The 21,922-nt window shown below is 38.1% G+C and overlaps 1 protein-coding gene across 47 annotated transcripts in view; it reads right to left on the bottom strand.

Moving 5' to 3' along the window:
- Positions 1-5,741, bottom strand: part of nrxn3a (neurexin 3a) — a 387,994-nt gene extending 382,253 nt beyond the window's left edge. For 44 of the 47 annotated variants that reach the window (XR_001478764.2, XR_001478767.2, XR_001478766.2 and 41 more), the window contains exon 1: positions 5,523-5,740. The gene's annotated coding sequence lies outside the window, so the exon portion shown is untranslated. Of the gene's footprint in view, positions 1-5,522 lie in introns of all 47 variants that reach the window. The other 3 variants (XR_001478762.2, XR_001478763.2, XR_001478765.2) reach the window with 1 other exon arrangement.
- Positions 5,742-21,922: the final 16,181 nt, after the last annotated feature.

Here is a 21,922-nt window from a genome sequence, read left to right as displayed (position 1 = left end):
ACATCTTGACAAACACAATCTAATCAAGCTCAGTGTGTACAGTATATATTTAAATTACCTATCTTGTGCTGTATATTTATAACATCAATGCAAACAGTAAAGTTATTCTTACAAAATGTACAAAAAACTCATGTGCACTTCACGAGGTTGGAAAATTCAGCCTTTCAACTACAATTATCAGAACACTAAGTGATCTATTTGTGTAGACATCTAAAACCCCAGCTGATATGTTAAACTGCATATTTGCTTTATACGTTAAGATTAACCTAATCTGATCATTTAGAAAAATCATTTAGATACCACACTGGTTTCCTACTAGGCTAAGTGATCCGAGCATTACAATAGAGGTGCTCATATTCCATGGTAATATACAAAGTGCAACTTAATATGCATAGAAAATTCCCCTCTGTCCTCTCACAGGCGTGGGTAGCCATTTCTTCAAGACAATAGGCGAACCAACCAGGAAGGTTCCAATAATGAGAAATATAATGCAGAACTTTAACCACCTGCCTTGCATAGTTAATTTAACTCAAGCAGAGAGCTATTGAATTCTTGTAACTGATACTCGTCGTGGCATCAGTCACATCTCTTTGACATCGATGTGTTTGCTCTTCCTTTGTTAAAAGAACTGCACCGAAGAAGCAGAAGTAAGGGGTGAAAAGGCTAAACTATAGATAGCATCGTGTTCACTTATACTGTATGTACAGGATATGTCCCACTGAGAAGCTACTGTACATGCAATCCCTATGGAGACCTTGGTTTGGCCTGTCTGTGAGGCCTCTGGGGGAGGAGATGGGGCTGTGAAAGATCATGAAACCTGAGAGGCACTTAATCTAGCCTGAATGAAGGAATACTTTTTTATTTGAAATTCACGACATGTTCAGCAATGATTTGGTGCACACCATTGTTCAAGCTTAAGTAACAGCAATACTGCCAAGAAAAATTAAAAAAGTAGAACCAGCCCTACTATTTGAAAATGCTAGAGAAATAAAGAATTATTTTAGTAATTAAGAATTACTGGAGAGTTTAATACATATGGTAAATAAGCCTGAACTATATAACCTTGGCTGCAATACTTAATTCCCGAAACAACTTCTGTCTCTCCATTTATAACCATCACGTTTCTTCTTCCAGGAGAAAAAAATGTTTCTCTCTGGAACCAATCAGCTCTTTGCGATGTCGCCCATTCCAGTGACTTTACCACCAATCCTATTTATCCATATTTAAGCTGTGGAGGTCAGCAATATTCCCAGTGGAAGTATATCTTTACCACAGCCTGCTACGCTTTCCCACCTCAGACCACAGAAGTCAGTGGGCGGCCAGACTGTGGCACAAGACCTCAGAAGGCCACATGGAGAGAGACCAACTCTCGTCTCCTGCCCTTCCTTCCTGCTGCTTTTCAAGGAGCTCAGGAAGCTTCTGTCTGCTCCGCTCACGGCCTCCTCAAACGTCTTCAGAGACGCGGTCTAAATGGTCAAATTCACCTTCTTCTTCTGTGAAAATACTATTGCTGTCTCTTGCAGGTTTCATGCCAATTACATGTATTTTTTAATATTAGAGTAACGGATATTAAACCATTTTAAAATATGGAAATTTAAAAGGGAACTAAAACCTAGAGTGGCTATTAAATTATTATGCTCCAAATTAAATGTACCTTTTTTAATGGAATCATCCTGCCACAGTCCAGTGATATACTGTACCTAGAAACACATAAGAGTTACAAGCAGGAGAAGGCCATTAAGCCCACCTACAGTAGCTCATACGGCTGCTAGCAGCTCACTGATCTGAGGATCATCCAGCCATTTCTTGAAGGAAGCTGGGATATCAGCTAGGACAACAAGACTGTGATTGTGTCTGGCTCACACGTTTTTCCTGTGTTCTGTATTTTGAAAAAAAGACTCTTTCAAAAATTAGCCGAATTCCTAAACTGTGGATTAGAAGGAGCAACCTCTCCAGAACACATTGCACCCACGAAAAACAAGAGACTGCAATGTGCACCAGCCAGAGGACCAGCCTGAAGGACATGTGGACAATAAGGATGAACTGGCAAACACATATTCCTCACAAATTCAAAAAACACAAAAAAATGTAAAAAACATAGTACGTTATATAATATACATTTTAAAATTGAAAATATATACGTTTTCACTTTTGATTTCATTTTTTGAAAATTTGCCTTCAAATAATTATAAAAAATATTTTAGATATGTACTGTACAGTATGTCAACTTTAGACTTGAAGAGCAAGCTTTCATTGGTATGTTTTTCTTGTGAAGAATAACAACGAGCTGGACAATTTTATAAATCAATTTTATACTGCAAATCTTTTTTATAAAATGCAAGCAATTTATAAAACGTTTTAAATATTTATATTTACTGTTCTCTGTACAGCATTCTTATTGTCAGCAGTTGCAACAGTTTAAAATATTACACAGCACGTTCTATTCTATCGAAATCAGAAAACAGGAAGACGCAGCAAAAGAAAATTATTTTAGAATGATCTACCCATTAAATAATTAGTCTCTGGAAATTGTAATTGGCTTTGTAGTCGCTCTTCTCTTGACATTAAGGCAACATTTACTTTGAACGCCTCTGCATGTTTCTGCTTGGTGTAAAAGGACAGCTACTAGCCGGCAAGTCGCGACCAACTACAAAATAAAAACGACACAATGAAGAGACATAAAACCAAAACAGAAAATACAGGCCCTGCATTAACAGCATAAATACAGCATTGAGCAGAAACTGGCCATTTTACGGAGGTCGTACCATTGATTTGTATGAAATGAAAAATAATATAATCAGCCGTTTTCAAGGCCCGATAACCTTAACTTATTCTTGATTATTTTAAGTAGGGTTTGTGTTTGTGTTGGGAATAAAAAACGAGTGAATTCAATGGAAAAATGACGAGAAATACAGTACAAATCCAGAGCCCGCGCAACGAACACGTCAGTTAAAATAATGATGGCGTGGCAAAGCACAGTGTGTTATAATCCCCATCTGATTCAATAAGGACAATTTTCACTTTGACGACAGTTATCATATTGTTCACATCTAAGGAACATAATTTATGTCACCAGCGAGCTTGAATCTGCTTTGTAATAAGGCGCTATACTGTGTAGTTGCCTTTCCTACGACGAGATAAACGTGAGTATAATGTCTTTAATTCTAAAATGTATTCCTAAAAACGTTAAATACATTAGGTTACTACCAGACACATTACCAAGCACAGCACATGAAAATTCAGACCTTGATCTTATATTAAAAAACACGCCTTCCGACAAGGAGCGGTGGGCCTCGTTGTGCCGAAAACAAGGTGATGACACGAAACGCTTCTCAATCAGCAGTGCAATCAGTAAAGAGGTATACATAATTGCATGGGCTCATCACTCGTTGCCTTAATTATTTTACCATTTAAATCTATGCTGTTCTTATTTTTAAACCACATGACAGCCGTCCGTTATGCAAATTCCAAAAATAAAACCCTACACATACTGTATATACAGTATATGGGGTTACGTCCATTATTATATGGGTGAGAACCCTACTGTACGTGCTTGTTATTTTATATATGCTTCTTACGGTATGTATATTCTCAAGGCACAATGTGTATTAACTACAGCAATAAAGGCCTGGCGTCTCTTACGCGGGCTTCGGGCTTGTGCTGTAAGTAGGAAAGAACTGCGAGTCCCGGACACCGCTGGCTTCTCTAATGTGGCCCTGTACATTTTCAGCACAGCTGCGGCAGGAACAAGACAAAGTTCCAACACACCCCATCTCCGACATCTTTTTTTTTTACCAAGGTAAAAAAAAACAATTGCTTACAACTGCCCGCAATTAAATGTAAGTCGAAGAGTGGGAAAAGCTACTGTATGACTTGATTTCGTTTGCAGCTTTGTTTGTGTGTGTGTGTGTCAATAAAGCTCCTTTTTTTTCTTAGTGGTAAATTATATTAAAAATGTGTCCATTAAAAAAAAAAATCACATTTTCATTGAATCCTTTTTGGAGGTAAAAAAAAAAAATCGAGGGAGAGCTTCGCCTGTGGAAGTACTCGGGCTGGCTCTCCGCACGCCAGAACCGCCCGGTGCCTCCTGCGGTAAACCGTCCCTGTCACTACCCTCTGTGCGGGGAGCGCTCGCCTCACAGCACAAGTCCCTTCCGCCTCATTACACATCATCTACAACACGCTTCAAGCGCACGGGACTTCAGGAGTCTAGCTTTTGACCTCTGTAGCGTACTTCCAGCCATTGAAGGTAGTTCTTCGTTTAAGCAAACGAAGTCGGACTTTTTTTTTGGAGCGACTGAATTGTAACTACAGTAGTTACTTCCATGTTACTTCTGTTAATACAACTACTCGGTATCTACCGTACAGTATATCCAGTTCAAATTCATAAGCAGACCCCCCCCCCCAAAAAAAAACGAACTAAAATTGAATTTGTAGAAAAAAGATCAAAGTGCCGTAGTTTTCCAAAGGGCTATTTACTCAAACAGTGCGAATTAAAAGAGGTGTCCGCACTCATCGGCAGGCAGCAAGCAAATAAATTGCTTTCTCGCCTGAAACGCGACCTGCTACCGCGTAAAGTGCAATGATTTTATTCATCGGGACCTTTTATAAAAGTACCCTTTTCACAGAGTAGAATTACCCAATATACAAGAAGACTGTTAAAATTTTATAAAGTACGTTTCCGAAAGAAGTCGTGCAAGTACAGAGCGTTCTAACCGTTGAAAGCAGTCAACTAAATATGGGCTACGTCTCTTTTTACATTTTGTGCAGTTTCAATATTCCCTTTAACATACAATAAGAAACGGCTCCATTCACTGGTTTGGGGGAACCGTTTCTTCTTTTTTTTTCCGCGCAATGTGCAGGGATTCCGGCGGATCGAGAGTATGTTTTTAATAAGGATCCCGTTTACCTAACCCAGATGATCTCTTTTAATCCTGTCACGACTGATTTTGATTCCTCGTCTCTACCTGAAACCTTGCGGCTTTTCCTCCACTTCTACTGAAAAGCACCTGCACGCCGTCTTTATGCCCAAAGACCTTCGAATATCAAAGTCATTCTGTCTGCAGCTAAGGGTTTTTCCACTATCATCACCAGGTCCCTGAGAGGGATCGGCTCTGGGATTGGAAGTCATCATGCATTAAGAAAATGCACCACTTTTATGGCTAGAAATCCAGTCTCACGATCTGCAAAGTCGGTTTAGTTGTTGATCGCTCGGGAAAAACAAATACGTGATCAATTATTGATTCTTAAGTTTCTAACTTTCAGCAAATGTTAAGAGCCCCGTTTACACACCTGCTGTCCTCAGTGTACTTCGGTCAAATGAGCCACGGCTGGGTGCAATCATTCCTCAGAAAACGAACAGTCTAGCTGGAATCTTTAAAATTCGCGTGTCATAGGAAGCCAAATTCAAGAAAAGCAGCAGAGGCAAAAGTAAATATAAAGATACAGAAGGGTTTTACTCATGAGACTTGCAAGGAAATTTAATCTGTGTGTCTAAAACAACCTTTCAAATGATTCCTTACCTTAGTTTTTGTCAAGACATCCAAAGAATAATAATCCAAATTACATTCCTGCAGTGTAAGGTATTAGGTCCAGATTGAAGCGAGTGTTGGAGGTGGTATCGTGCGATTCTAGGCTGATTACCAGTTTTGTAGGCTGGAGAAGACTCCGCCGTCCTGTGTCTATTACACCAGATTACAGAGCGGCGTTCGCTCAGTAAGACTGATAGGGAATCACGAGATTTTCACACACAAACCACTCAGGTCCGCCCTCTATTTAGTACGCTACACGCCATTTAAAGTCGTAGCTTGGACAAGACCACCGTCAACAAGGAGACAGCGTAGGGCGTTTAAAATATTTATTGCTCGGTGACAAACTTTGATATCTACGCACACACGAACTGCTGCTCCGACTGGAAAGACGTCTCTCTCCCTTAAATTTGCCCAGCTCGTTCTGCTTCGTTCTTGTGCCGACAGAAATATCGACATCTTGATTGAAATAATTTTCCTTAGTACATATATATCTAATATCACATCAATTCACGGAGGGGTCGAGAAAGGGGATGTGACAAAAGTTTTTTGAGCAACATGTTCGCAAAGTTTGATATTTTAAAGCAATGCACAAATGCCGCTTCAAAACTGCAGTTTTAATTGTAAACAAACTTGCACTACATTCTGAAAATGGTTGAGGAAAGTAAAAAATGTTATCAGTCGCACCAATACAATTTATGAAAGGGAGTGGGGCTGTGGTGTACTTTCAGCCTACATTTCGCGTCTTTAATTTGTTTTATTTTCTTTATGGGTTAAACGGCAGGTGTAATACAGCGCCCCAGAGATAACTGGACCACAAAGGGGTGTCGAATTCAGCCACCGATGAGCACAGCTAATTATAAAACACCTGTCCCTTTCCCTGTGCTTTTAGTACGAGGGACAAAACAAAAACGTATTTTCCCTCGCCAGTGTAACTATACGCCACCGATATCAAGTCCTACTGTAGCTTTCCACTCTACTGTAACATTAACCCAAATAGGATGTCAACCTCTCTGAAGATGGCATCCCCTCCCCCATCGAGCTACTGAGCGCGGCGCCGTCGCAGCCTTAAATGCGGATAGCATGCACATTGACAGCACTTTATAAATTAGACTGTTATGCAGTTTTGTATGTATTTTCTTTTTGGGGGGGACGGAGCGAGCGACGTACAGTATTTCTTAGCCAACAGTGCAGGACGCGGCAGCGCCCTGCGGTGCCGGCACGTGCGCTGGCCGCGGTGCTGAATCTCGCCTGGCCCGTTCCCATACTGTAGTTTCCTCCTGATTGAGGGACATTGTGACTAACGGCTATATTTTATTTTATTTGTATTTTATTTTATTTTGGAGGAGAGCATGTTTGAACCAAGGTGACATATTTCTCCACTTTTTGCAAATAAAAAATCTACCTTACAACCACTGTTTTTATTTTAAAAACACAACTTGTAAAGCCGTGACAGTCCTGTCTGGGAATGCCGATTTCAAAATGACCTGTAGAATACGGAGATTTGTTTAGGTTTTTTATACATTACGTGCTACATGAGGATAGTCCCATTGTGATATAAAATCATAAACATTACATTCCAGGTAGATATAACAAATATATCGTCAACGGGAGAAATTAAATGTGAATTATTTGCTTTTTTTTCTCTAACAAATTTTACCATTGGAAAATACAAACATGAGGTATATAAATATCCCGAAAATGTCATTTATACTGTAAGTGTATGGTTTTTGTAAACTAACACGAAAACAAATGCATTTATATAAGCTCTAACAATAAGTACTGCCGGTATTGTATGATCTAAATATTGTACGTGTATTCTAACTGAAAAATGATTATTTCAAAGAGCACCTTTTTCATTGAACACAGGTTTTATATTTAAATAAATTAATGTTAACAATTAAAGTAAAATCTATAATAATTATGTTTTTAGGTAATTATGTTGACTAATACATATACTGATATTTTTCTTGGGTTATTCTTGAAATTTCTAAATGTGTGTCATAAAAATAGGAGCAATGCTTTAGTGGATGTAATAATTATACAGGAATGCAGTTTGGAGTTGGTTATATATATCTCCTTGAACAACATATCTGCTATTCTTTATGAATCTACTGCCATGATTTGGCAACCAATAGTTATTAACCTATAACTTTGGCAATTCATCAGAAATGCTGAAAATTAAATGCTTTGGCTTATAGTGGGATTTTAATAGTCTATGTATAATTAATTTTTCACCTGGATATCTTTAACCATATCTCCAATTGTTATGTATTTCTTAATTAACAGACTCACAACATTCATAGTGAAGTACCAATAAAACTTCAGTATCCCTCTGGGACAGTGTAAAAATGATCAATGTCCATATTGAGTGTTACACAGATAGTGCAACTACAGTGCATAATTGTAGGATAATGTTTAATTAAAAATAACACAGCAACCTCACTACCCGGTGGACTGAAAATTGGAAATCAAAACACTGCTGTAAGTGATTCATGTGTCGACCAGAGAGGGAGACTGTCGCATTCCAACACCTGGTGTTAGTGATTTTGTGATATGCAACAGAACAACTGGCATCTATTTCTAATCTCTGACTTTCCACTGGGAAAACCTGCATTTTCCTCATAGATAAACCTGAATTGCATAGTTTGTTCTAATTGAAGTTCCCCTTTTTTAGCTACAGTATCCACAGCTACAAAATAATCTTCCTGGCATTTTAGAGTCCATGGTGAAATAAACACTTGTGGGGGCAGTCAAATTGTTTTCAACAAGACAGATCGAGTTGCATCATCCCTTTGGAAGTTTAAGACATGTTAAGCTTTCAGTGTAAACTCCTAATAAACTGACAAGCTGGTTCTCGTTTCCTGAAGCCAGGCTGTTACTTCCCAAAATATGGATAGTGCTAGAGCATACATTAACTTTATTATTGTATTGATTTGCCAGTATCACAAGAAAGTCATGAGCACGCATTTAAAAACTAGCGTACTGGAAAAGAGGACAAAAATTGCAATAACAGCTGAATTTTCAGCCTCCATTCCTTGGAGCACACCTGCCATAAACCCCACCCTCCACACACTATGTTCCTATTCTGACAATCCCAAATCTTTCCCTCCCTGGTCTCTGAGTATATGCATAAAGGCCAGTAACTGAAAGGTTAGAGTCATATATTACCAGCTGTTTTCAATACGCACATCAGTCCTGAGTTCTTTTTCCCGACTTTAACTTGAACATTTAAATGTTAACTGAAATCAAATTCTGCAAATTTTATTTTTTGAAGTACTCCCATGGACTGTCTCAAAAGGTAAGAGCCTAGCAATGAAGAACACACATTGGACCTGGTTATGTGATTAACACAGGAGACCGAATACAAAGGTACAGAAAGTAACTCCTTTAATGAGAAGGTGAATTTTCTGCAGGAATTACTTATCACCTTTGTAGCCTTCAAATTTGTACTTAAGAAACCTCTGAGGGAATGGATCTGTGGAGTTTTTATTAAACAAAAAAAACTTCCTTGAAATTATTGGGCCACACCTTTGTGGGACCCTAAAGCTGCATTATTTTACAACAGTTTAAAGGAAATTATGTCTCAGTCTCATCAAAAAACTCTGATGAAGTAAATCAGTGTTTAACATAAATATGCAATACAGATAAAATAAAAAATAGTTATTGATTATTAATTACGCCTGTCAATATGTACATTAAACCCATTTACATGTATGGTGTGTTAAAGAAAAATACATTTACTTGCACATTAAAGCTTACATTATAGACCACTGTAACAAAGTGCTCATTTTAAAGAAAACTGACTTCTTCTGTAACATTTTACTAGATGTATCAATGCTTTTAATCTCAATTCATAGCACAAAAGTTGATTTTTTATATCTGTTGGGAGACAGAAGGAAATGCTCAATATAATACAGTGAATAAGATGTTTCCAGTATTCTCAAGCATTTTTTAATATGAAGAACATACTTTAACACTAAGTAAACACATCAGCAATATGGCTTAGGCACTGAAATTTTGCCTCAGTACTTAACATGAGTCTGACATGTCCTTTGTGTTATATGGCTTAAAGCCAGCTTTCATTATTTACACATTAATTACTCAGTATTGATGAAGAAGACAATATTCTCCCAGAATGATACTTAAAGTACATTAATTTCACAGGTAATTTGTATAAAACCCTCTGTGGAAGTGAATTAATTTTGAACATGAAGATGGAATCTTTTATGAATTTTGTAGGATGTGTCCGGTTTGGAGCAGGGTCCATGAATCTACACACAGTAGATTCACAGCTTAGTCATTTCAGTTCTCCAAACCACATAATTACAAACACAGATGTCTGTTTTTTGGGCTAGCGTATGAATTATTATCATAACTAAATTTGACAACGTTGCCAATTTGTAGTCAGCTGGATTCTGTTAAATCTCTGAACCTAAGTAGGGCAGGGCCTGGTCAGTGCTGGGATAGGAGACCTCTGAGAAAAAACAGGTCACTGCTGTGAGCTGTAGTGGTGGACCAGCAGGGGGCACTCCTCCCTCTGGACCCAATCTTCAGTCCATTTCCCCAGCATGGTGACCTGGAGGAGCTGATGCTGTACTGTAGGAGGTGTCGTCCTTTGTCTTAAATATTAAAGTGGTGTTCTGAGCTCAGTGCGCTTTTTGATAACCCAGTATACCAGTGCAACTCCAGTAGGTGAAGTCACTCCTCAGTCTTCCACCATCTGTGGCTCATGGGGGCGCTGGTGCACGACTGCTGTTTGTCACCCAGGTGGGGGTTGCACTTCAGGATTGCAGTCAGCCTACTCCTATCCAGTAAAGCACTTTTAAATCCTTTGAAATGAAAAGCACGATATAAATGCAAGGAATTATTATTGTTACTTTCATCATTGTGCCCTTTGGTTACAATATGCATTTAAAATCTAGTGTTTTCATCCCGAGGAAAAAAAAAAGCAGGAATGAGCATGCTCAGCAATATTGTTGTGAATTTTAATAACTTGATTTCCCTGTGTATAATTCCAGAACATCCAGGATCTTTTATTGCTTTTCTCACTGGGGTGCTGCTCCTCTCCTCTCTGACCACAGGACAGGGTGTGACTGTGACTCAGCCGATGGCGAGGGACTGACACTGTGCTGAGACAGTGGCAGGGCTCCATCGCTCCGGCTGCCCTTGTCCTGCTTTTCAGCCCTTGAGTCATCCCAGGAACTGGGCCTGTGCCATGCTGGTTCTCCCAGGGCCTCCTGCACTGGGCTCCTGCCCTCCCACACACTCCCAGCCTCCTCCCTGCTGGTTGAGTTCTGGCTTCAGCTCTTGCCCACCGGTGGCTGGTCAGCTGGCCAGCTTCTGTGGGCTGCTGGAGAACAGATCATTCAGCGCCTCGGGAGACACTCAAACCACAAACAGCAGTGTATCAAGATCTAAGACGAGGGATCACGGCAAGCAGGGAAGTGGGCTTGCACTATACACTGTATACCAGGTATATGCTGTGAATGGTGCATATTATTTAAAGACATGAGATATGTCTTTACACAAGTAATACATCTTCCCCAAGTATGAATTTCAACAATGGAAGTCTTTTCCCTGTTGACAGCAGGTAGGAGGAGAAGATTCAAGCCTCTTCCCTCCTCAGTTCCATTCTACTGTCAGCAAACTGTTATTTTCCTGATAAATGTTTATTATGCGCAAAAAATAGTAATACATCAGCTTTCAGAAACATCAAAAACAGAAATTGGAAAATACAGCTATCCACACAATGGATCACGTATAGTTTTGCCTAAAAGGTTCTTAGCTGTAATACAAGCAGAAGGTAGAGTAACAAAATATTGTTTTTTTTTGTTTCAATGGAAAAACTACTAATAAAAACAGAAAATATAATTCTATCAAAATTATTGCCCAGGGGGTGCCTAATATTTCTGGCCGAAGCTGTTTTAAAGAAACATCTTACTTGAACTCACATGTTAACCTTTTTAACAAGCTTCAGTGGACAAAAAGAAAGATAAGACAAAGTGTGTGTTCAAGCTACAGTATGATGTCATGGCTCTTGTACAGTACAGTCTGTACACGCAGTACAGCTGGGCTGTTGTGGTTTGAAACGTTACAGTAGAAACAGAAAAGAACAGAGAGACATGCCATGGGACCTGCAGGTGCGTCCTGAACAGGTGTGCTCTGAGAAGGGTCTCGCATGTGATATTGATTAGCTCATGTAGCGTGTTGCACAACAAAGGGAGGAGGCAGGAGAAAGAGCAGACAGACATCTAGGATGCCTAGGGGATTTTAGAGCTCTTAGACAGGCAGGAGACTTGGAGCCGAGGGGATAAGAGTGGGAGAAAAGAGACAAAAGGGACAAGAATTCCGAGAGGGTCTGGCAGGACAGTAGCCTTCAGGCAACGACAGGTGTCGTAATCCCAGTACAAGGAAAGACAGGAAGCTGGGCAAGTTCTGTAGTAGCAGGGGACACGGGATCAGCAAGAAAGAGATAGTACTAGACAAAGCAGCAAAGATGTGACGAACTAGAGAAGACACTGAGAGAGTTACAGCATCATGCCTTTTGTATAGACCTGAACCTCGTTAATGTGTGCAAACTAGCTGCTAAAATGACAGCTCAAAACAGCAGCCATTGTTTTATACTTGTTGCCCACCACCTGTTGTTATTTAATCTATACTCTAATAGTTATGACGATCTGATATCTTCAAAAAAACAGAAACTTAAGTACTGCTCCGCATGCCCGTCTTCCAATCGAACAATACCCTTGTGCAGCAGAGCAATAACAGTGCACACCATCTGTTGTCCTCTACAATATATACAGTAAGTTCACTATCATGCTACAGTATCTCCTCCTTTGGAGTCCCCATACCCATACTGTACCTGAGGATACTCCAAATTGTGTTATTTTTTTCATTACTGATAAAGTTATCACAGAAATTAAAAGAAGTTTCCCTTCACATTGATGCCTTCACTGTTGGGTGGCCAATATGTGGAAACTGTTGAGTTCATGGAATTTATAAAACAAAATATTCAGATGGAGGTACAGTACATGATCGCTAATTCCTTATGCCTTGTCATTTTTTAGTGGATGGGTAGTACTTTTTTGTGATTTGAATTACCTTTTGTTTGAGCCAGTCAAGAATCTCTTTCTCTACAGGGCGGAAATGCGGAAGGCCAGGGTAAGAGGACTTTAGACCTTCTGGTCACTTCTGTTACTTTTCATGTTTTGTAACATGAAATAATGTGTGTTACATGTTAAAAAAGGGACTGTGAAAGGTGATTAAATAGTTTAAATATTTACCCCTGAAAAATAACCAGAGAAAGGAAATGAGTGAAAGAGATGTCCGGTATTTTCCCTATTCCAAAGCTGCTCATTTAAATATGCTGACTTTGTCTGATACCGTACGATTACTTGACTTCATTTGTATTTGTACAAGAATGAAAAAAAAACCTTGCCTGCCAAGGGTTCTTTTTTCATATATACATTTGCCTCCTGATTTGTCAGGATGGATCACACTTCTCTGCTGTCGATTGAGACTGGTGATCTTTAGGTTCATTTAAAACCGTCATCTGTCCCCCTTTGTAATCATAGGAAACCTCTGTCAGACTGAAAAGAGATTAAGCCTTCCCTTGGGGTCTTGCTGTGTCGGATGGAATCAGCCACTTTAAAATACAGCTGTGTTTGGAGAGAGCACTTGGTTGTCTGATACAGCACACATAATGTGATGTCTACACTTTAAGGAATTGCTATAAACAGTAGCAGTTCTCCGAACAGCAGGTCATTCATATTTTGCCCAGCACAACCTTAGCCCTTAAACTGGAAATACAACAGTTATTTCCAATATTATTTCCATCTATTAGAATACTTTACAATAGAGTGGTTGAAGATACACAGGCTATATACAATACTCAACAAATTGTAGTACTTACTGTTATGTTTCACTTTTTTCTCTTGGAACCATTAGTATCTTCATTTTTCCTATTGTACGTTTTTAACGTCAGTTGTTTTAAAGTGATGATATACAGTAGTAAGATAACAGAAGGAATATCCTACCAGGTTATGGTGTGTGTTACAAACATGCAGCCACCAGGCGTTATGGCTGTGTGTATTAATTAGCCTTTAGATGACTTTGGACCTTGGCAAAATGATAGAGTGAGAAAGAATTCCCAAGACAGTTCCATTTCCTTTGGTACTGTAATTGGAAGAGACCAAATAAATAGTTATAACCATACCTAGATAGATATTGTCCTGTATATAGATAGTAAAACAGATGGATAGATAATTTTATTCTCATTTTCAGGTACGCTGTCCCCACCTCTTGCATTGCAAGCATTCTCCAGTGTATGTACCCAGGCGGGCAGTAGCCAAGCTCAAGAGAGACTCCTGTGTGAGCGTCCCAGATTCAGGAGGAACTGTTAACTGTAATTGTCTAATCGTCTGATTTTCTACCTCTGGACTGTCACTTGCTCCCTAGTCACACAGATCCTATGGAGACTCACCTAGAGTACTTCCCTTCCAAGTGCAACCTTAACTGAATGACCTTAAATGAACCCATCAAGTGCCCTCTGGTACCTTTAAATAGTGTCAAGTTACTCCTGTGCTGCAATCAAGCATTGTCACCTTGGACAGCGCCAATGATTCCAGCACGTTAAATCCCTCAATGAAAATATGAAAATATCTTAATCAATTCTCCATTCTCCAACGTAGCTTTGAGAAAGGCTAAAGTCGAGTATAGATAAATTTGCTGATGCAAACCTTTGTCATCTGTGACTATAGTTTTCATATTTCTCTGCCGTCACCTGGACATGTGCATAAAGCAGATGTGACTTCAGGACTATGGCTCTGTTTTCAAATAAAAGCAGCTATATAAACTCTTTTTCAATATTTCAACATTCATATTGCTGGAAGAGATTGTTTATAAAGACAGAATTAGTAGTTAGAAGATCTGTTCATGGAGTTAAGTGTTCAGATTCAATAGAAGTGCTATTCAGTATTCAGCACAGTGTGCATATTTGTTTGATTGAATAAGAACCAGAATACACTTCAGCTTAGAATATTGTTTTTGTAGTGGTCACAATTGTACAAGACTGCAGACTGCAGACTGCAGAAAGCTGAAATTGAATTTACCTATAAACAAACACTGATTAGGTCTGATTCTGATTGACTGATTAATCCCACATAGAGAAGAACAGATTCTGAATTTAATTTTCGGAATGCATTAAAAGTGGTATTTCTGCATCAGTGAATATTACATAAAATTATTTCATGTTTTCTTTTTCAGTCCCAGGTTGCTTCTCAGACAAAAGTAGAAGCACGGCTAATTACCTCCCTTGAAATTGTGTTGAATGCTGAAACAGAAAACTATGATGACACTGCTATTCACAGCCCTGAATCCCATAAGGCACTGGTCTTGCAGTGCTACAGTTTTAAAGGTTATAAAGCTCATTGTAAACAGACACCTGGAAAATATGCTAACTTATACTAATTAAGATAATAATTGGTACAATTAAATCATTGAGAGTTTAGCTGGTGTGAAATCCATAAAAGTGCATGACTTTCCAGGAACAGTGACGAATCTGGGAAAGGTCTTGAGGTGGGGTTAAGTGGTAGGTTTCGTTCTGTGTTTTGGACAAAGAAACGAATTGAAATGTTTTTTACTCTCCTGCCTCTCATGTCACAGAATGGATGTCATCGTTTTGTCTTGTAAGCACCATTAATTCACTTACTCTGTTCTTAAACATATATTTCATCCATGTTGTTGTCAGTATAATCAAATTATTTTTTTCTCATCTTTTCAGTGGTTAAATAGTTGAATAAGCTACAGCACTTCAGTAATTCTATAGATACAGTATGAAAGTGCAAATGAATAGAAGCAGAAAAGAGCTTCCATTCACCAGTTCAATGAGCTACAGTACATTGGAGCTTTAGAAGCAACAGAGAAATGACACGTGACATTTATGTGTCCTCAAGATTCTATTGGGCCGTGTTGTATGTAGATCTGTGTCAAACGATTTTGCATAACTAAGCAATTTTGGTTATGTGGTAGTTTATATTTTAGTGGATATCGTAAGGGGCAAATACAATAAATGATGTTGCACTTGGAGTGAAGTTTTGTTCTCCTTTCTTCCACTACTGATTTGGTTGTGGAAAAGTAAAAGACTCAACTTGCAAAAACAGAGACACTCGCAATGAGAAGTCGCACATTATTGTAAAAACAAATTGTTCTCATAAAGCAGAATAAAGTGGTCTCTGTTTTTTTCTGTAAAATCTACAGGTTTTAACTCCTTTTGTGGGGTGAGGTAGAACAAGTTTCATTCAGTAATCTAGCTCCTATCAGTTACTTGGCCTCTTCATCAGAATGCAGAAGCTGTTGACCAGACACTTGCATGACAGTGTTCTACATCTGCAGCCCAGAGGTGCTTAACCCAGCAGGGCTCAGGATCATCCACGAGATCTCCTTTTGAGTCAAATTCTATGTCATTTGCTATGCTATGTTATGCTATTGTGTGTATAGCACATTTTCTCCAAAAAATGTGCTATACAATACACACCATTTATTTATTTTCAGAGAAGATCACTACATCATCTATTACTGCTTCTTATAAAAAACATTTCCCCCAAAAGATAGTTTGATATAACTTCAACTATAATATGTGCACATGGTGTTGTGGACTGGACAAGAGTCTGAGTGATGTAATGTTAATCTGAGGGAGAGCAAAGAGAAAAAAAGCAAAGTGTATCCAATTATACCCCATCCTGTCTGGACACCGAGCTGAAAGACTTGTCAAACCAACTGACACTTTGGTTTCAAGAAAATTGCCTCATAGACTCCAGGAAATGCCACAGAACTTTGTGTGAGAGGAGTAAAAAATATCTTTATCTTTTCCATTTTACTGGTGAGCTTGAATTCAAAGTCCAGAAGAAAATGTAAGGCACTACTGCTTTTAGTCCCATTTGGAGAAAATTCCCACACTCATCAAAGTAACATTTTCACATCACATTCCACTTCATGCTCTCTTCTTCTGTGATCATCATTGTGTGAACAGAAAGAGCTGATATACATGAATACCTTGGAGACAGGATCAAATTTACATCATCTTCCATGGAAATTGTGTGAGGGCAGCCAGGAAAAGCTAATTTTCATTTATTTTAGAAAAAAAAACCTGGTAAGTATCAAATGTCATTGAAGTATAAAATTTGTCGATACAAAAAGCAGCTTTATGTATGATGTATAAATAAGGTTAATAAGCAAGTCTGATTATTCTTTAATGCATTCATTGTTAACACAGAACTGCTTAATTATGTGGTGTCCCTAAGGCCCTCAGCCATTCAATTACAGTCAGATGCCTCAGTCCACAGGGGACCAAGCCCAGATGTGTTCACATGCTAAAAGCCAGCTGAATGTACAATGGAGGAAAACCCCCAAATTAAATGTGGGGATTAAATTGCAAATTGTGTTTTGCTTCCTTTGCTACCATTGATCTGACTATAGTATTCAGTGATCGGTTATCTGTAAATGCTGAAATGCTTTTTTATTTTGATTTTATTTAGAGCTACATTCACATCGCCCGTGTTAAATGTGTTCTCAAAGCTCCTTTGGGAAATAGAGCAGTTTGTGATTTCTGCAGTAAGATCTTTATTTCCAGACAGTTCTAACACAATTCATGATCAGCTTATTTTTATTTCTGGAAATTCCAGATATTTTTTTCCACCATCTATTCTCATTTCATTTTATATGACTTCTAATTCTGAATGAGAGTTACAGAGAGCTTAGGTATGAGAATTATTTAGCTACTGCAACTACAACCAAAACAGATATCAAGAGACAGATTATGGAGCATTACCCCTCAGAAAATTCCAAGTCCTGCACAGCACTGGGTGAAACGAATTATAAACTATGCACAAAAATATACGTCTCTGTAAAGTCATAAAAGCACTTTAGTTGAATTAATGTCAAATTTGTGTTTACTTATGTGTTGTACACTGTCATTAAACTCCTTAGATTATATTTCCTCTAACAGAAGCTCCTTTATTTGCTTTACAGCTAGTAAAAGAAAGATATCCTTCTCTCTCAAGAAAATAATAATCAGATCAGTCCGTAACTTGCCTATACTTGACACTGAATTACATTGTATACAGAATTTCTACATATATATGCATCCATTGGCTCTATAAGAAAATAGATTATTATACTGTTAAGCATAACAAGGAAGTAGAGAACACGAACATGTCCACTGCCATGGTGCCAGTTAATTGATTGGTTGTGAATCTTGGAAGGTCTCCTTCTGACATCCATAAAGTAAACTACCCTTACATAGTATGCAAACATTCTGCATCAGTAAAGTCAAAGTGAGTATAAACTGTTCGCAGTTTTCAAAAGTGAAAATGCCTGCTAGCGGGGAAAAGTTAAATAAACATTGGACCTTCTAAAATGTAGGCAGCTGAGTACTCATTATCATTCCACAGGGGCAAGGGAATATCTTACAAACTGATTTGTGGTGGCAGCAACAATACAGTATATATCCATCAGCTACTAGGGGCAGAGATACAAGACTACAAGACAACAAGGCCATGAACTCTTGCAAACTTTAGCTCTTTTAGGATTGCAGGAGTACTTCTGGGACCTAACCCGTACTATCTGTCGGGTGTGAAAAACTTAGCAACAGTTTTGCTAAAAGTGAAATGTGATGTTGCCGTGCTCCCCCTGTCCCATAGAGAGCTGTATTTCCTCCACAGAGGAGATGATTGATGAGGAGAAGTCAATTTTGTCAGTGCTGCTAATGATGGTTATTGATTACCTTTTATTAAGTAGCATTTGTATTGTGTTACCAGATTGTAAAGTTTTGCTCATGAAGTGTCCGTTTTTCTTCATGGTAAGTGGGACCGAAGTGTGATTGGACTATTTTCCCTTGTTTTATATTTTTTTATTTTATCATTTATGAACTCTGGCTAATATGCAGAAGGTGTTTTGTATATTTATAAAAGCAAGTAAAGATGCAAACAGATGAACAATCACAAAAAAAGACGCATTGTGATCATTATTCATATCCGTTTCTTTTTTGTTTTTTCATTATGCTGGTGACATTTTTAGGATTTTAGGTAGGCTTATTCATGGCTTATTCTTAAAGATGTTTATGTGGCATAATGCCTTTTGTATGTTAAACTACACTGGAGCCACTGCACAGAAGATATTATCATCAACACCACAGCAGGACTGCAACCGCTGACAGATGCCGATTATGATGATCCTGCTGTGTCTCTCCCTCTGTTTCTCCCTTTCTTATTTTTATCTACACAGGTACTGCAGAAATGACTCAGTTCAAAGGTGAGCTTATATTTCATTCTAGGCGAAAACAATGTGACACTTTTTCTTGGCAAGGGGTTTCATAATAGCACCAATTTTCTGTCCAAAATTCAACTTGGAATCAAACTATAAATGTGTTCTGTTTTTTTACAGATGGACCTGCACACAGCGCACGTGGGAACATTAAGCTCACTGTTATTTAACCAAAGTTTAATAAAGGTTTTGTGGCATCAGTATGCACTTTATCACTATTCTGTTTGCTTGATACTTAAATCACGTCTTTCTTTGTTTTGCCCCTGGTACAGAATATCTCCACAATCTCCAGCTCAGCCACCAGAGAAATCCTCTTGGAGTTCTCTTTCTCTCTGGTGCCCACAACAGTCATGTTGCATTTATGCAACCATTTCCTTGATACCTAAGTAAGTCATTAGTTGCTTCATTGCCAGCAAACATCATGCTTTTATTACATATACTCCTTGGCTTTCCTCTGAAATGGCTCTTGTGTCCATTAAATCTCATGCCACTGTGCTTATCCGTAATCTTGTTGCCACATATCCTTCTGTATCTGTTCAGTTTTTTCCTGTCCCTCTAATTCTTACTTCAGTATTAAATCTTTGCTTGCTTTGCACCCATGTGTTTATCATTCTTGTGTCTCTCGCCTTTTAAACTACTTGCAAACTACAAAACATATTTATCAAAATAAGATGGGTGATGGGACAGGCCCTAGATTTTAGGAGTTTCACAGTTAAAGAAACATATGTACTGTAAGTTATATATAAAATGTTTCATCTAAACCAAGACATTTCCTAAATACAAACACAACTACTAATAAAACAATTCAGATCCACATAGATGTGATATTAATTAATACATGAATGAAGTTGGTTCCATAAAAATGTGATATAATATAGCTTTAGTTGGGGCTATGCTGAACCTCTCTTTATTTACATATCCAAAACTCTGAGAGACATTAGGAAAAATCAGACTACATCAGCTGAATTGTGTCTTGTTATTCAGTGCTGAATATCTGTAGGACAGATTGCTTTGACGAAGGTGATATCACACGGTTATTGGGCAGATCCCTCTTACTAACTTATGGAAGAACTTCAGATCAGATAATCTTTTTATTTTGATGCAAATCTTTGACTAAAATGTAATTACATGTATGAATTAATTTATACTTAAAAACTTAACAAACAGCTAAGCAAAGCTGGGCCTGGTCAGGAAGGGGATGGGAAACCAGGTTGCCACTGTACAGTAAGTGGTGTTGGTGGACCAGTAGGAGGCGCTCTTCTGTCCAGAGCAGAATTTCCAAACCAAGTGAAAAGAGTGAAAAGGGACACCATGTTGTAGGAGACCTACATTAAACACGTACATTAAAGACCCTAAAGCACTCTTTTAGTAGTAGGACCGTGAGCTCCAGTGTCCTTGTGAAAGAATGTGGCAAGCAGTGCACCCTCTGAGATGAAAGGTGTCATTCACATGTGAGGAATATTATCATGATCTATTAATTAAAATGAATTATTTCCTACTAATTAAATACAATTATTTTCTAATGGACCTCTTTCCTTTTAGAGGAAGAATATTTAACATAACAGATCTGGTCATTTCCCACACCTAGTTAAAAGTCTGCCACTAAAAAACAATAGCACTATGAGAACAGCAGTAACCTAAATGAAACATTTGAGATTTTGTTGATAATATTATTGCCTTTGGACACAGTTCTTTCTTTCTGCTGTATGTGCCATCTGTCCTCCCACTGCAACACTAATTATAACAATTACACCTTCATTTTTTCATCTTCATTTGCTTCTGTGAACTTGCTCATTTATTGTAGATTTTGGGTTAAAAAATAGAATCAAGAAGAATGTGGAGTTCCCTTTTAACATAAGATTCAACAGAATTTTTCCAAGGAAAGCAACCCACATTTCCCCATAAGCACTTTTCCCTTTCTGTCCCTTTCATCTTATGTAATTTTGGTGTGATTGTTGTGCTCCTTTCTATCAATGTGAGCATGTTTCTTTAACTTGTAATCACTTCTCATTTTCTATTTCTCAGCTGTAAGTCTGGTGTTTTTTAAAAAATGTACTGGATGTTTTACATTTAAAAATAATATACAGTATGTGTATCATTTGGATAATAAATAAAAAAGTTATTTTTATATGAACCTACAATAATTAGCATCTCTAAGTAAAGAGAACACCAACATACCATTCTTCATATGTATTTAGAAAGTCTATAGAATAGTACAGTGACATTAATGAGAGAAGAAAAACATACTTTTCTTCTTGCTTGTATAAGTAACCTGATTTCAGCATTACTCCACCTCCACAGACACACAATGCATTAAGGGACACATGAGCTGTTTTTACTCACCAAGAATTAGCCTGAGTTGATGTAACTTAAAGGAAATAAATATGCAATCACTTTGTGCTTCCCTTTTCCCTTTGGTGTCTTCTGGATGCTTGCCTGCAGGTTAATGGATGGTGGCCTGCCCCTCTCCACCAACCCTAATTTTCAGCATCGATTGTAAATCTACACTCTGCTGGAAGATGGAAATGACAACACCAAGAAAACTGCTGAGGATTGAAAACAGGGAATCTTAGATCCTGCAAGTGTAATTGTTCAATTTATTAAACCCTCTTCTGTTCCCAGAAAAGTAGATTTCAACATTATCTATTTCCACTAAATGTTTCTAATAAGACTTATCAACCAAACTTTCATTCAACTCTAAGGCCACTTTTCTACATGCATTCAAATCACATCTTACATCCAGTCCTTTTTTTTAAACTGCACGTAACATGCTAGGAAAGATCCTGAGTGTCCAATTTTAATTGTTAATCGTCCCTCAAAATGTTGGCCTGCAGGTGGAATTCACAAGATCTATTGCTGATACTGATTTCATTTTGAATTTCACTGCATGCAGCAGTGAAACTACAGCATGTTGTATGCTATTAAAAAAGCATGTAAACTGTTAAAAATGTATGTCCTACAGGTCATGCCATTTAATGGCATGTATTTAATGACATTCACTTATTGTTCACCATGGTGAAGTGAAGTCTAAGCTTCCTGATCTACAGGATCTCTATCATAAACACAATGTG

Source organism: Lepisosteus oculatus, chromosome 8 (assembly GCF_040954835.1).
Source record: "Lepisosteus oculatus isolate fLepOcu1 chromosome 8, fLepOcu1.hap2, whole genome shotgun sequence".
Classification (NCBI taxonomy): Eukaryota; Metazoa; Chordata; class Actinopteri; order Semionotiformes; family Lepisosteidae; genus Lepisosteus; species Lepisosteus oculatus.
The sequence above is the reverse complement of the archived record's forward strand: the minus strand, read 5'-3'. Positions and strand labels throughout refer to the sequence as shown.